Genomic DNA, 16,433 nt, shown 5'->3' on the forward strand with positions numbered 1-16,433 from the left:
AGAAACTGTGATAGGAATTTTGGAAAACGATATGACCTCTCGGAGCAGCAATTGAATATATTAGAATCCTAAATGTTACTACATGATGGGAAAGAATTCCACAAGTAACCCCAAGGAATGTATGACATTCAGGAATAATCTTATTCTTGAGATAATTCAATAATCTAAGCTTTGTTCAAAAATTGAAAATAAAGCTACAGACTAAAACCATAATTTGCTTCAGTGGGTTAAATTGTATGTCAATTTAAATTTTATTTTTTTCTGCTATATTGAGATGGAACTCGTTTGCAGCAAACTACACATATCTAAGTTGCACAATTTGCAGAATTTTGACATATGTATGCACTGTGAAAGCATCACCATAAACAAAATACCAAACACTTCCATCTCCCAGAGAAGTTTCTTCATGCTTCTGGGCCATCCCTCCCTCCCTCCAACCTTGTCCCAGCAAGCAATGATCTTCTCCCTGTCGTATGGGTTAAACTGCCTTTCCTAGAATCTCATATAAATGCAATCATAGAGCAGCTATGATGTTTTGTCTGTCTTCTCTCACTGTGTGATTATTTTGGGATCCACCCACGTTGTTGTTGCATGTATCAGAAGGGTACTACATTTTATTGCTGAGTAGTTTTCTATTGAATGAATACACTGTATTTTGTTTATCTATAAGCCTATTAATGGACATTTGCAATGTTTCCAGTGTTTGGCTATTAAAATAAAGCTGCTATGAACACTTGCGTATAAATCTTTTTATGGACATTTATTTCCTTCTCTGTTGGGTAAATACCCAGTAGGGGAAGGGTGCTTCTTATGGTAAGTGTATGTTTAACTTGTTTAAAAACTTGTCAAACTGTTTCCAAAGTGGTTCTATCATTCTCTCCCACAGTGTATGAGAAGTCCAGGGCTTCTGTATTCTCATGACAGTCTTTTTAGCTTGATTATGGTTTGAATTTGCATTTCCTCGCTGGCTGATGGTATTGAGCATCTTTTTGTGTACTGTTTTCCTTTTTTGGAGGGAAGTGGGATTAGTCTATCTTATTTTGTGAAGGCCCCCTTCAATCTTTTGCCCATTTTATTGGGTTGTTTTCCTATTACTGAGTTGTAAGAATTCTTCTTATAATCTGGAGACTAGTCCTGTGTCTGATACATGTGTATTGCAAATATGTTCTTCATACTGTGAATTCCCTTTTGATTTTCTTAATTGTGTGATATTGTTAATTCTTTTTAAGAAAAATTGTTTTAATTTTAATGAAGTTCAAGTTATCAATTATTTTTTCTTTTAATATTCAGGGGTATGTGTGAGTGTGTGTGTCTTTGTATTTACTGAAGATCATAAAGTTTTTATTTTTTTTTACATTTTCTTATAGATATTTAAGAGTTAGGTTTTACATTAATATCTGTGATCCATTTCAAGATTTTTAATGTATGGTATGAATAGAGTCTGTGTCTAATTTTCTAATATTTGTTGAAATGATTTTCCACTTATTAAATTGTCTTGGTATCTTTGCAAAATTAAATTGACTATATATGTGTAGGTCAACTTCTAAACTGGTGGTTCTGAACTGGTAGGCAATTTTGCCCCCAGGGAATATTTGGCAATGTCTGGAGACACATTTGGTTGTCACAACTCAGGGATGCTATTGGCTTCTAGTGGATAGAGGCCAGGGATGCTGCTGAGCATCCTCCAATGCACAGGATGCCCGCCACAACAGAGTTATCTGTCCCCAAATGTCAATAACGCCAAAGTCAAGAAACATTTTCTAGGCTTCTCTTAAGTTCCATAGATCTACCTTTTCACTGATATCATGCAGTCTCATTTCCTGTAGCTTTAGGGAAATCCTGAAATCAGCTGGAGTAAATCCTCCAACTCTCTTCTGCCTAAAAAAAAAAAAAAATCACTTTGGCTACTTTAGGATTCTTTGTATTCCCATATAAATTTTAGATACAAACGGTCAATTATTACAAAAGCAGTGCTGACTTTTGTTCAACTGCGCAGGTTGCATTAATATGTTTTAGGGGAACTGATATCTTGACTACTGAGCTCTTGTATCCAGGAACATATATTTCTGGCCTTCTTTGATTTCTCTCAGCAATGTTTTTTATAGTTTTCAGTGTAGAGTTCTGGAACGTCATTTGTTAGATTTATTCTCATGCGTTTTATGGTTTCTTGCCCTGTTTAAAAAAAACTTTGGACAAATAGTTCAAGTTATAGATGACCATTAAGGGTGGGCACATGGATATCCATATATATATGCCAGTGCATTTAACAGAAGATGTGTCTGCACTGAGTTCTGGTAACTAACTTGCTTTCTGGGAATCTTTGGATCCCCAGCTCCAAGTCCTCCAGCTCCTGGAGAAAGGCTCTCTTTTGGTGCATTTCCTCTGACCGAAGTTTTTCTAGCTGTCTTCCAGGTTTCGCAGCTGTTTGATCGCTTTCAGCTGCTTCTGTAGGTAGGTTCTTTCTCTGTGTGTCTGTCTCAGGGTCTCTAGAAGGAGACTGAGAGGCAGGCTTTCCTGGCACGACCCGTGGAGCAAGGGTGTGGCCAAATCTGGATGCCTGTCCCTCCTCACTTCCTGCTCTTCAGCTCTCTTAGCCTCACGCTTCCTTCAATTTTTAAGGGCTGTTTTCGATAGTGGCTCTCCATTTCCTGCTTGTGGTTTCATATTTCCAGGTGGTTCCTCCTCACGTAGTTTAGAACTACCGATTGGTTTATTTCTTAAAACGGGGCATCTATAAGCTGTTGCAGCTTCATGTTCTTCCCTGGGGACTTCACTTGGAACTACTTGGTAAGTTATTGTTTTTGCTGGAAATGCGCCATCCAAAAACCGCTGCCAAGAAACCTGCCATATTTGCATCTGATGGCACATCATACTTGTGCAAGATAGAGCCAGGTAAATGCCAAATGTTGTCCCCAATGTTAACACAACCTGAGAGGACATGTGGCTGTTAAAATGCACTCACCATCTGGGTAGCAAGGAAAATAAGTAGAATCAGAGGCCAGGGGGTAGAAATAAGTTTGTGGTTTGTAAACTCCCACATTTCTTTTGTCTCTTCAGATTTCCAAATTCAGCTAGCACTACTATGTGTCCACGAGGGCTGTCGCAGGCTGGGTTGTGACAGCCAGTTCCAAAGTCAAACACAGAGATCAGATTTGGCAAGCATAAGACCGTAAAAACCACAGAACTCAGTAGAACTAGAATTCCGAACTACATCATACCAGAGCCGCCTTTTGGTAATTGCACTAGAGTACTGTCTGCGTTTGTTGTAGTGTGATACAGTGTTTCCCCCACAGTAGGAAGCCCCTGTCTTGTCAACATCTGTACCTGCTATTTCAACACAGCAATAGCTCTTTTATTCCCTAGCACTGTAACCTTATCAGCCTTAGAGGAACTTTTGTCGGCGAAAGCTGCATGAGACACACCGAAGTCGGGTTACTGATATAGTCTAAAAAGTGAAGATATGTCCTTACTTGCTGGGACATGGACAGCCACCTTGTATGGTTAAGGTCCAGATGACGACACAAAAGAATTAATTCATTGCAAATTCAATTTACTTGCAATTGTATTAAAATTGTTGTTTTCAAAGAAGTGAAATTCTTTGTTAACATTTCTGGCACAAACAATTTCACCTTCTGATGAGGATGGATGCCAATTTTGCATTTTTTTCTGAATGAAGATTTCAAACATGCCTTGGTTTTCACATCACAAAGTTGGAGCTTGGGTATCCCAGCTGTGCTGTCAGTTAGTTTTAAAAGACATAGAAATTATGTAACATTTTGTAAGGGTCAAAGAAAATCACAAGAATAGAGAATAATATTTACTGTATATTTTTGTTGTCTTTTGGGTGGTTCCTGACTCACGAGGTAGTTTGTCAAAGAAATCTATTTTTATTTATTTTTTAATTAAAAAAATTTTTTATTATTTTTATTTTGAAATGACTGTAGACTCACATATCGTTGTAAGGATTAATACAAAGACAACCCATGTACCTTTTACCCAGTTTCCCGCAATGATAACTTGTTGTAAAACTATAGCAAAATATCGCCATCAAGACGTTTACATTGGTAGAGTCAAGACATAGAACATCTCCATCACACAACTTCCCCCATACACTTTTGGGGATTGGCCTTTTTTTTTTCATTCATCATAATTCAATGAAGATTCATCCAAGTTGTTGCATGAATCAATAGTTTGTTCTTTTATCACTGACTAGTATTCTACAGTATGGATGTGCCATGGTTTAACCCTTCACTCATTGAAGGACATCTGGTTTATTTCAAATTTTCGGCTATTAAGAATAAAGCTTCTATAAATATTCACGTATATATTTTCCCTTGTGAACGTAAGTTTTCATTTCTCTATCATAAATGTCTAGAAGTGCAATTCCAATTCCTATGGTAGTTGCATATTTAGTTTTTTAAGAAACACCAAACTATTTCCAGAGTGGTTGTACCATTTCACTTGTAACTTATCATATTACTGTAGGAATAGGAGAGAAGTGTTTCTGGCAACTTAATGAGTGATGGTTTCCTTCGTGAAGATGGGAGACCCAAAAGGAGACACCGGCTTGGTGAGGTTAGAATCACAAGTTTTGTTTTGAATGCAATGATTTTGAGATGCCCGAGATGGAAAACCAAGTGTAGATGACTAACTATCATTTGGATAAATATCTACTGCTCAGCAGTGAGACTGTCAGGAGACACAGATTGGAGATATGTGTCCTGGAAGCCATATTTGAAGCCATGAGAGGACACAAGAGTTGAGTGATAAGAATAGAAGACCAAATAAAACTTGTGAAAAATAGATCAAGTGAGGAAAAAACTGGGAAAGAGACTGAGAGGGGAATTTCAGACCAATTAAAGAAATACAGCAGGTGCTAATTCCATGAAGTCAAAACTGACCACAGTTTTAGGAAATGCTACAGATAGACCACGTTGGTGCATTCAGTTTCAATATATTGGTGGTCAAAGAAACCATGTTTAAAAGTGAATGTGGCCAAGACAGTGTAGACAGTGCTCTGGTCTTTGATCCCATGGGAAATCCATTCTAGAGAGGCAAAAATGGCTGCCTCCAGTGGAGGAGGACTTTCTCCCTGAGTGCTCCAGTGCTCAGTGCTTGGAGAGGCAAGCCTCAGAATGGGTAGGAATCAACAAAAACTGGTCGCTTGCATATGAACTCCTAGTCTCTTAATCTTCATGATTTGATTCTTTAAAATTTTACCAAAGGCATTCATAGCACCTTAAAAAGAGGGTAAAATTTCTTTCAAATAGAATGTTAAGTTTAGGTATTAATAATGTTGAATGATCACATTAAATAATAAAGAAATGATAATTTGCTGATCAGAAGCCAAAGGACTAATATGGGACAACTGTTGAAATACCTCACTTAAAATTGCTCAAAACTCACTTTATCAAGAATCTCTAAAAGCCGTAAAAATGACATATGTCAGCTTTTAATAAGTTTCTCTAATTTTTAAATACTCCTTTTATTTACATAGAATGATACCTACTCTTTTGGCTTTTGTTTCTTTACTCAAATTATCCATGAAACGTCCGATAAAATGTTTACGATCTGAATATAATGTATCCCCTTAATTTTGAAAGGATTCCATAGGTTTTTACAAAAAGTCTTATAAAATGAATGACAAGATAATTGTTTGATTAGCACATGGATGGTAATGACTTGAAAAATGGGATTGACATAAGAAACCCATTAAAATATATTGGACAGTGGGATCCTGAAAACAAGTGAGTTCTAAGAGCAAAAGAGTGGTATCTAATTAACCCTAGAAAACAAGAGGGAGACTGGATTTTTTTTTAATTTCCCTAGAATATAAACTAAAATACTACTAGCTTTTAAACCCATCAGGAAGCTCCTCCCTTCCCTCCTTGGTTGATAATAGGCCAAATTCTATCCTAAATCTTGGTACTCACAAGGCTTTTATAGCAAATGAGAAAATAGTAAAGTTAATGCCCCTTAACGGGAATTTCATTTGCACCAGTTTCATTCTGAGTATGACAAATCCATTCAATACACTCAATCTTTACACAAAAATGATTTAAAATGGACGATTACATGGGTACAGTAATTGAACTTTCCCCCTCGGCTATGAGAAAATCATGTCTTTAGTAATAAAGACTCTTTAAAACAACCAAATTTCAATACAAAGAATGACCTCAGAGGCTGAGAGTTAATTTCTCATTTAATTTCTCCATTTTCTCTCACTTATACCTATCATTTGGAGTCTCTCTGATCCAGTTTCTTTAATTTCTTTCCCTTGATGGTCTCTAACTCGACTACTTTCCCACTGGAAGATGGGCTTGTCCTTTCCACCCTAAAGGACACATGACTCTAATTCTAAATAGGCAAACTTCGCCACATACATGGTTTCAGTGTGTGTGCCATGCATTTGATGCTAAAATATGTAGTGGGTAGTTCTTCTTTACTTTAAAAAGTGTGGGGTTTCTGATTCTAGTCTTTGATCTTTATAAAGCCATATGGTCTATCTGACCTTGGATAACGTAAGAGATATTGGTCAACTGAGAATGTGCAAAGGCTGTTGAGAAATAAAACACTCCTAACAGAGGAAGCAACATCGCCCTTACCACCTAAAGCATCTACATCTCCATTCCTTTGGACGCACCAAGCAAGAGATCAAAATTGTCATTAACAAAATTGAATATCAAACACATTGCTTGTGAGACTAAAATATTCTTCCCATTGTTAGAATATTCCCCTGGCAGATTATTAGAATATTCCCCTGGCAGATTACCCATGTACACTTTAAAGATTTTATTTATTTATTTTTTCCCCCAAAGCCCCAGTAGATAGTTGTATGTCATAGCTGCACATCCTTCCAGTTGCTGTATGTGGGACACAGCCCCAGCATGGCCGGAGAAGCGGTGCACGCCCGGGATCCGAACCCAGGCTGCCAGCAGCGGAGCGCGTGCACTTAACCGCTAAGCCACGGGGCCGGCCCTGTACACTTTAAATATATATATACTTAAATACATATATGATATAAAAAATATCTATATATTTAATACTTTTATATATTTAATAAAATAAAGTATGTATACTTTAATAAAGTATTAAATATATATATTTAATACTTTAAATATATATATACGGGGGGCATGGAGGCACAACCAAACCAGTCTCATATAGTGAATCTAAAATCCTAAAATGTCCTTCCCTGAACAGGCAAATAAATCTCAGTCCAATCCGTTGAAATTTCTTTAATTAAAACGGTAAGGTACTCAATTTAAAGGAGCCTAAGAAGCCCAATCAAAACTTTTTTTGAGTCTTTATCTAATCCTAAATTTTATTTTATTTCAGCGATAGCTTCTGTAGATTTTAGTACTCAAAACTGGAAAATAAACTTAAAAAGTTGTGAAACTAAGTAGCTTTACTCAAACACCAAGTATAAGAAAATCAGCTTAACTCATCTATATAACTTGGCCAAAGATGCTGAAACGCATTCAACTTAGAGTTTTTACATCTTATTTTTCTATGTGATCAATGGATAACAATTCTATCTTTTCTATCCAACAAAATGGGCTATTTACATGACTAAATTTTAGTATATTCTATGTGCTTTGGCCTGTCCATATTTATCTCCAAATACCATCCCAATAGTTAGGCAGTTTGAAAACAAGTCATAAGATATTCTTCTAAATGAAATTACATAAATGTTATGTGAATTTGAGAGTCATTTTACTAGTAGGAATATATTAAAGAAATTTCTTAATTTCTGAAGCATATGATTAGCTTATTAGACAGAGGAAAAAAGTTGTTATGAATGTGCTTTCCTCTTCATTTAAATCTGTTTCTCAAAGCTGCAAGATAGGTGGAAGGGACAAATACCTATTAGTATATTTATTTAGTGACAGTTTTTTCAAAGCACAATAAGTAAAATATTTTAAGAACGTGATTCTTGAATTACTGGTCTCAGGTCAAAAATAGATGTCATGCATTTTTACATAAGCTTGCTATAATCCTTCATCAATAACGTATCCTTAATCTTTCCCCTATGCCTTCATGAGTTTTGGGAATGAATACAGCATTCACACTAATTCTGAGACTCACATGGATATCATGAATGTTTGGCGGTGTTAAAACACACAAATTGTATTATTTCCATCACACAACAACCAACATCTTTCACACTTTGGTAAATAAAGGATCTAATGGGTTGAAAGCATTTTGGAATCAGAAGATGGCTACATAACTTTAAGAAATTGTTTTAATATTATGGCAACCTATTAGTTCTAAATAACTTAGAAACAATTTGGACTTTAATCATGTGGTCTAAGAGGGCTCAAGTGACAGCGCCCTTTAAAGAACTCAACATAGTCAACTAACAACAGTAACCAACGGCTTTAGGAATGCTTGCTGTAAGGCTCTGTGTGCGTTTCTAAAGGGAACCCTCTTGAGAACGTGCACATTGACATGGCTATCAATCCATGGTCTCCAACTCTAGTTAGAGTGAGAACACTCTATTATAACCCATCTTTGGTTCTCAGTTGGAATGGGACTGCTGATTCAGTTTTAGCAGAGAATGTCTCAGCAGTAAACCACTGCCCACAGGCAAACGCATCTGTGAAAGCTGTTTCAGAAAGGGACAGCAAGAAGCCAAGTGGAAAGAACCAGATAGTCCAGGAAATTATCAGCTAGGTGCAACTATCCCTGCGTCAGCTACACCTGCCCACAAGCTGAGAGGCTTCTAAACCATGCAAGGGGGAGCGATCAGGAGGAATGGTAGAATTTTCCATCACTGCAAATCTATCGAGGCATTCTACCTGACTTTTACAATTTCTACGTCTCATCTCCAGGTCAAATTTTATTAACTGCCAATCCAACCTCCAGAATCCTCCTGTTAAAAAAAAAAAAGTCATATTATGGACACTTTCAACCAAGTGATTCATGTTTCTGCCAATTCAGCAAAAGAAATGTGTTCAGTTTTATCAGATTGCAAGATTCTTTTAAGTCCTGATTTCTGTATATATTCTACATCTCTAAATTCTTTAAACTCTAAAGAATGTCCTGATCCATAAATTAAGTTCAGAGGTTAGCAGTTAATACTCCAGCTGCTCTGTACAATATGGTTAATATGTGACATTCTTTACTTTTTTCTTTCCCGGCTAGAAAAATCATAACCCACAATTTGCCTTGAACTGCAAATCTGTTCTTCTGGACATTTGAATCTGTTTCTAGAACTTTCACTGTAAAAATGAGAAAGTGAAGGGTGGGAGATAAAGATTTCTAGTAAGTCACTGGTTCCAAACCATGAGTTAGATATTCTCACAAGTCATCATCCAATATCATATAAAAGAAAAGAAAAAAACCAAAGCAATATGACACAGTTCTTCATAGTCTGTGTTAGGTATGGCATGGAAAAAATGTTTTTTCATCATCAGCTGTAGTTTCTGCTCTTCTAGTATGTCAGAATGGGGAAAATTGGCCAGAAATTTTTTCATAAACATTTACTTATGCTAATCTCTTTCTTATATCACATAGACAAAATATAAGATCTCATTGTAATATGCTAACAGTCTAAAATATTGTTATGAAGGCTGGCCAAATACCTTTTGTTGTCATTAACATTGTAACAAACAAACCTGGCCTTCACCATGTTATAATGTCCCTTTTTTTAAAAATGTGAAATCACAATTACTAGGTTTTGAGCATTGTCTATTTCTCTTCAGTAAATTATTCCAAGATCTATGTACCTCTTTCCCAGAGCCGTTCTATAAAAAGAAAGAAAGAAATGTAAAATCTATAGAATCTCCTTGTTAGGAGATTGTATAAGCTTCTATTCTATATTTTTATTAGAGAACAATGAAAAATACAGTCTCTTGATACCTCATTAAGTAAGAGAGTTTCAGTTGGATGTCATCTTTGTACTTATCTCAAATTAAATAAGAGAATTGTGAATGGATGGCTCCTATGACTGATCAATGTGATGAACGGCATAAAATGAGGTCAGACATCTCTCCCCAGCGTATGTCTTTTAGGGCAGTCATCTGGTCTTGTTCATAAAGCTGAGCTGTGAGTGGTGGGCAAATCCCTGTGTCTACCCTTCTGACTCAATGAGCAGGCCAGTTTCTTGGGTTAGAGCATGGGCGGTTCTCCTGAGATGAGAAGAGAAAGCAGTGGAAATAACATCTAAGAGTTATTTACCTTGTAACTCTAAACCACCTTGTAAAGACACCTTTTAACCATTGAAGCGAGTCTCCGTCTCTTGGTATTCTGAAATGTCTTTCTCAAAGAAGATCCTAGTCAGTTGGTGAAGAAGAAGATTCCTAACTTTGCCAAATCCTAAAACTGTGGACTTATTAAATTCATTTAAAGTCTTATATTATTAGTCATAGCTTTCATGATTTAATATTATTATAATGAATTATTGATTGGCTAAATAGATAAAGAATATTCTAATGCCAGTATAGAGAGCACCTCATTTTTGCTTTTATCTCAGAAAGTAGCATTCACTCACTCTATGTATGACCAAACATCAAACACTATTATCATCTTTGAGCTTTAGACACTAGAAGGGCAAAATATTGATACTAGGAATATTTATAAGAAGTACGGTTTGTTCAAAGAAAATTATTTGAAACATAAAATTCCTTCTAAAATCTACATTTATAAATAATTTGTAATGACAGTTCTAGCTAATTTCATACAGGTACAACTATAGTTACTCATTATTATCACTTGGCACTTTTAAACTAGGTGGGTTTATTTTATTTCTATCAACAATTATTACTCACATGTGCAGTCATAGTAAAATTCATTCTAGTGGGATTCATTAATTTATGTAGGATATTCTCAAGTCTTCAGGCAAGAACTTAATTATTTCATTTCCTACTTTTAAAAACGAAATTCATGTGCAGTTAATGATGAAATTAGTATAGCATCTGAATGATGTCAGAAATTATTGTAGTTCTTTGAAAGACAAGAAGTTACTTCTTTTAAAGAATGGGTTAATATGTGGCAAGAAATAAAATACTCATCCAGCTTTAAATTCTACTCAAAACCCACAAAGCCTGGAGCTTCAACGTTAATGATTTTATTGCTTTGCCTCAATCATTTTTCCCCTTTCTCCAATAATTTTTTTTGTATTTTACTTTTTAATTCACTGAATCATAGAAAATAACTCCAGATCTGTAAGCCTAAGGTGGTAATTTTAAAACTAGTTGAAGGGAAAATTTAAATTACTCATTTTCTTGTTCACTTGTTATTGTTCTTTGGAAAACAAAGGCAATGAGGGGACTTTAGGGATCCTTTAGTCCAATTTACTGTAGAGATGAGCAAACTTGTCCCAGAGAGATGAAGCAAATTGCCCAAATAAAACAGACACTTGGTGAGCAGAGCAGACAACCAGATCCTCCAGTCCAGAGCGGGACCTGCAGCCCAGCCAGCGTCCTTGCCTCTTCCTAAATTTAGTGTTGACTTATTCTTGTGGTTCTTTAATCTAAAAACAAACAAACCTGCAGGGCTTTTCTCTCTACGTAAATGCTATTTTAGAAAGGCTTATTTCTCTGTTAATAAAAGGCCTTCATTCGTCTTTTACTTTAAAAACTCTGAGTTAGAAATTTTAATAAAATTGTATTTGGCATCTCCATGGCTCCCCATCTTCTCCTTCCCCGGGAATGCCTTACTGTCACACTCTCTGAAATCTAAGGACACCGCCCAGAAGAAGCTAAGGTGTGGCCCTCTCCAGAGCATCTGCAGTTCTGAAGATGCAATCTTCTTTATGGAAGGCCTCTACAGCTCTGCAATGTCAGATCGTCATGTTTATAATTTTAGACAAAGAATCCTGCCTGGAGCGTCTTCCATTACACTACATATATTTATTCATGTGCTTATTTATATCCCATCTTGTTTGCAAAAGGATTGTGGCCATACCACACCCCACAGGAGGCCAGCGTTTCTGCCAGGTTTGGGCGACGCTTCTGCAACATTTAGAGACTCTGATCTCTGAGGCATCTAGATGTTTTTAGTCATTAATTAGTACTAAGAGCTACAGGACTGTCCCTAAGACATAAATACAGAGAAAAAGATGAATAAGTATGAAAACCACAAGCCAAAAAAAAGTATAAAGAAAAATAACTACAAAGACACTAAGGAAGAAAAGTGGCTAAGTATCCAAATAGCCATAGTTTAAAAAAAAATTAAATGCTTTGCTTATACAAAAATCAATTCAAAGCTGCATACTTCAGGTCTAATAAGCTCCTGTATACCAACAAGTACCAACTTTTTGTCTCTCTGAGTAAAATGTTAATGCAATGCAAATGATATTTCTCTATCTTAAATAAATGTACTCCTCTTGACTATAAATTAATAGAAAGGGATCCAATTATAAGAGTTTAAAATACTCCCTCTTTTTTTAACTAACGTCTAAATTATATAAATATTAAAATCTACGAAAAAAAAGAATACATTATTGGGTCAATATCTTAAATTAATCATTAACTTTCTACAATCAACTAATTTATTTTGATATATTAAAACATAAAGGGTTCCACATAAATTATTGTTAATTATATCAATTTCATCAATTTCATCTGTAATGCTGTATATTTTCCAGTGAGCTTTAATTAGAGCTATTTATATGTGTACGATTATAAATGTATTACATATTAGGTTTTTTCTAGAACTGCAGTCGCGAAGGAGAAAAAAGTAATCAGAAGTCAAGCAGTAGAATAAAAATGGTATAATTCAACAGAGTGCTAGGAATGGCAAGAGAAATAAGTTGTTTGGATATAATTTTACCTGCCCTTTGGCCAGTGCTCTGTCACACAGAGCACTGACCCTAGTGTTCTCATGAATTGCCTGCAACAGTGCTTCTCAAACTTTAATACGCGTAACAAATGACCTGGGGATCTTGCTAAAACGAAGATTTTTCATTCTGTAGGTCTGGGATGGGACTCTTATGTCCGGATTTTTAACAGTGTCCAAATGCCAACCACTGGCTTGCAGTCAGCATTTGTGTAGGACGATATGTCTCAAATGTGGTTTCTTGTCCACCTGCAACAGATTCACTAGACTGCTTGTTTAAAAAAAATTCAGAATGCCAGAGATCATTCCAGAACCAGTGAATCTAAATTCCAAGGCTAGAGCCGATTTTTTAGCAAGCCCTCCATGAAACAGTCTCTGCACAGCAAACTTTGACAAACACTGCTCCATAGAGAATTGCACAATTTGCAGGTATATGTGTGTTTAACCTGAAATGTTAGATGTGAAAGTTAAGAGCAACTTTTCACAAAATAGTGAAATGAGTACAAGGCTGTCAAAAAAAGAACTGGTGCAAACAATTACTGATGGCAAAAGGTAATTCCAGATCGTTAACTTTTTAAGGTAACTCTGTCATCTGTCTCTCTGTGACGATACAGACTTTTGCTCCTAGACCAGCAGCCTGCAAACTTCAGCAGGCATCAGAAACACCTGGCAGTTCCAGTAAAAACCAACCCTGAGTTTCTGATTAAGTGCGTCTGGGTTGGGGTCCAAGAATTTGCGCTTCTAAGTTCCCAAGTGATGCTCATGCTGCCGCATCACCACCCTTTGGCCCAGATTATTGAACAATCTTGATCACTCACAAAACCTAGAATGTCGATGTTCTGTTGCGTTCATTTATTCAATCCAAGTATTGTTCATGAATGGGTACATTTATTGAACACAAACTGTTTGCCCACGTGCTGAGACAGTCCACGGGCTAAAGAAAGAAGCACAAAACATAGTCTCTGTTTTCTGGGATTTTGCAGTCCTAGTAGATGGATGAATCTAACATGTAAAACCATTCCATAATTCTTCACGGAAGCCCACAGCAAAGTGTTCAAAATGAATGAATTACACCCACTTCAGGAATTCGGAGAATTCAGTGTGGCCTGGATTAGCTTGTAGGGGCTTAATGAACAATATAGCACTAAATGTTCCTGTTTTCGCTGATAGCAACTTGAAAGAACATTAGTTCAATGTTTGCAGATTCCTTGACCTTTTCTATAGAGGCAATTATATCTCTTACAAATAATGATGGCTTTGTTCCTTTCTTTCCGATTCTTATTTTTTTAATTCATTTTATTATTATTTTCTATTTCTCATGTGATTTTTAAAAAAATATTTACTATATCACATGGTTCTAAAACAGGCCCACTGCAGAGCATGACCTGAGGGGGGTTCCTTTCATATCCTGTTCACATCAGGTTCTAAGGGAATGTCTCCCCTTGAAGTGGTGTGCTGGGGAGGTCACGCACTTAGAATCTGATATGAGAGGAGTTGGAATTGTGCAATGCACAGCCTTTTGCAAAACTAAATAAATATGTAAATGTAGCTCTATTGTGTCTTGTATATTTATGTTTAAAGAAGCACTGAGAAGAATCTTATGGTCACTGTCCCCAAGCCATCTGGTTATCACGCTCAGCCCCACAAGGCTAACCCCCTAGTCTTCCTGCCTTTCGTATCTTTCCAGAATTTTTATATGCCTCTTCAAGCAGATATGAATATGAAATGCTATTTTAGACCTTTTAAAAAAAGTTTTCATGAGATACACATATCCTGTACCTTGTTTTATTCACCTAAAATATATATATCTTAGAGATTTTCCATATAATGCTCAGACTTTTTTTATTCTTTCAAACTTTCTCCTCTATAGATTCACCACTGCATAGATTCATCATAATTTATTTCACCAGCCTCCTATTAATGGACATTGAGGTTATGTGCAATGTTTTGCTACTATAAGAAAGACCACAATGAATGATCTTGTTCACATGTCACATAGCAAGAATTAAAACTGTGTAATAAATCATAAGAAGTTAATTGCTGGTTCAAAGAGAATTATGCATTTATGATTTTGATAGTATTGCCAAAGTGCCCTCTCTAGGGGTTAGACATATTTGCAAACTCAAAGGCAGCAATGGGAATGTCCCTCTTCCCAAAGCCTCATTGTTAAGGTCTATATCACACTGGGAATTTCACCAATCTAATAGTGAAAAATAGTGTTTCAGAGAATTTTGAGTTTCCATTTCTCAAGTATCCACGGGGATTGACGTCTTTCCCTATGTATAAATCCATTTGTATTCCCCTTTTTATAAACTCTTCATTCATTTCCTTTCTTCAGTTTTCTTTAGGCTTTTTTGGTCTTTTTTCTTATCATTTGTTTTGTCTTGTTTTTAGAAACCTTTACTTATTAGGGAGATTACCTTTGTTTTTTCTGAAATATGAACCCAAACATTTTTTCAGTTGTTGGGTTGTTTTAACTTTGGGTACAAAGAGTTTTCTTTTTAACATAGTAGGTTTTTAAATGTAATCAAGATAATGAACTTCTATATATGTCCACTGGATTTTTGGATAATAATTAGAAAAGACCTACTTCAAATGTATAAAGAAGCACTATCATTTTATAAATTATTTTTATGTTTGCATTTCTTGTAATTAAGTCTTTTATCCATTAGAATTTAATCTGGTGTACATTTTGAGATATAAGTCACATTTACTTTTGTTTTCTCCATATGGCTACTAGCTCTCCTAATATATATCATTTAAATACATTTCCATGTTATCAATAGTGGTGTCTCCTTACCCATTACTGATCACGGTTACTGTGCCATCTCTGGTTTTTCTTGATCAGTTTCACCAAGGATTTACAGTTTGAGTAGTTCTGAAAGGAACCAACTTTTGGTGTTGCTGATCTTCTCTGTGGTCTATTTTCTATTTTATTAATTGTTTCTTTTATTTTTTCTTTTTTTCATTGTTATGCCTTTCAATTTTTATTTGCTGTAATTTTTCTAATTTCTTAAAATGAATGTTTAGCTCATTGATTTTTTGCCTTTCTTGTTTTTTTTAAATATTTGCATTCACAATTTAAAGAAGAAAACAAAAACCCGTAAGCCTATCTTTAGCTGCATCCACAAGTTTTGAAATGGTCAGATTATTTTAAAATTACATTCAATTCAAAATATTTTCCAAATTTAATTGTGATTTCTTCTTTGAGCCATGGATTATTTAGAAATAGATGATGTATGTTCCAAATGTTTCGGAATTTTCTAGTTCTCTGATTTCCACCTTAATTCCATTATCTTTAGGAAGCATGTTTTGTATTATTTTAATCCTTAGAAATAATTTGCAACTTGGTCCACAGCCCAGATATACTCTATTTTTGTAAATGTCTTGTGTGTACTAGAAAATCATATGTGTCTTGCAGATGACAGAAATAATATTCTAGATATGTCTACTGGGTCTGCTTTGCTGATGTGTATGTCCTTATCTTTTTTGTCTGCTTATTTTATCAGTTACTTTGAAAGGTATGTTACCATCTTCTACTGTGATGTGGATTTGTCTCTGTCCTCCTTTAGTTCTTTACTTTTGCATCATATATTTTGAGGTTGTGCTATCAGAGAAATTCAAATGAGTAACTGTTACATCTTCCTGGT

The 16,433-nt window shown here is 35.5% G+C and overlaps 1 pseudogene; it reads right to left on the reverse strand.

The window, feature by feature from the left end:
* Window positions 1-2,263: 2,263 nt before the first annotated feature.
* Window positions 2,264-16,433, reverse strand: part of LOC101408728 (eukaryotic translation initiation factor 2A pseudogene) — a 71,050-nt pseudogene continuing 56,880 nt past the window's right edge.

Source organism: Ceratotherium simum, chromosome 32 (genome assembly GCF_057802395.1).
Source record: "Ceratotherium simum simum isolate JZ-2026a chromosome 32, ASM5780239v1, whole genome shotgun sequence".
Lineage (NCBI taxonomy): Eukaryota > Metazoa > Chordata > Mammalia > Perissodactyla > Rhinocerotidae > Ceratotherium > Ceratotherium simum.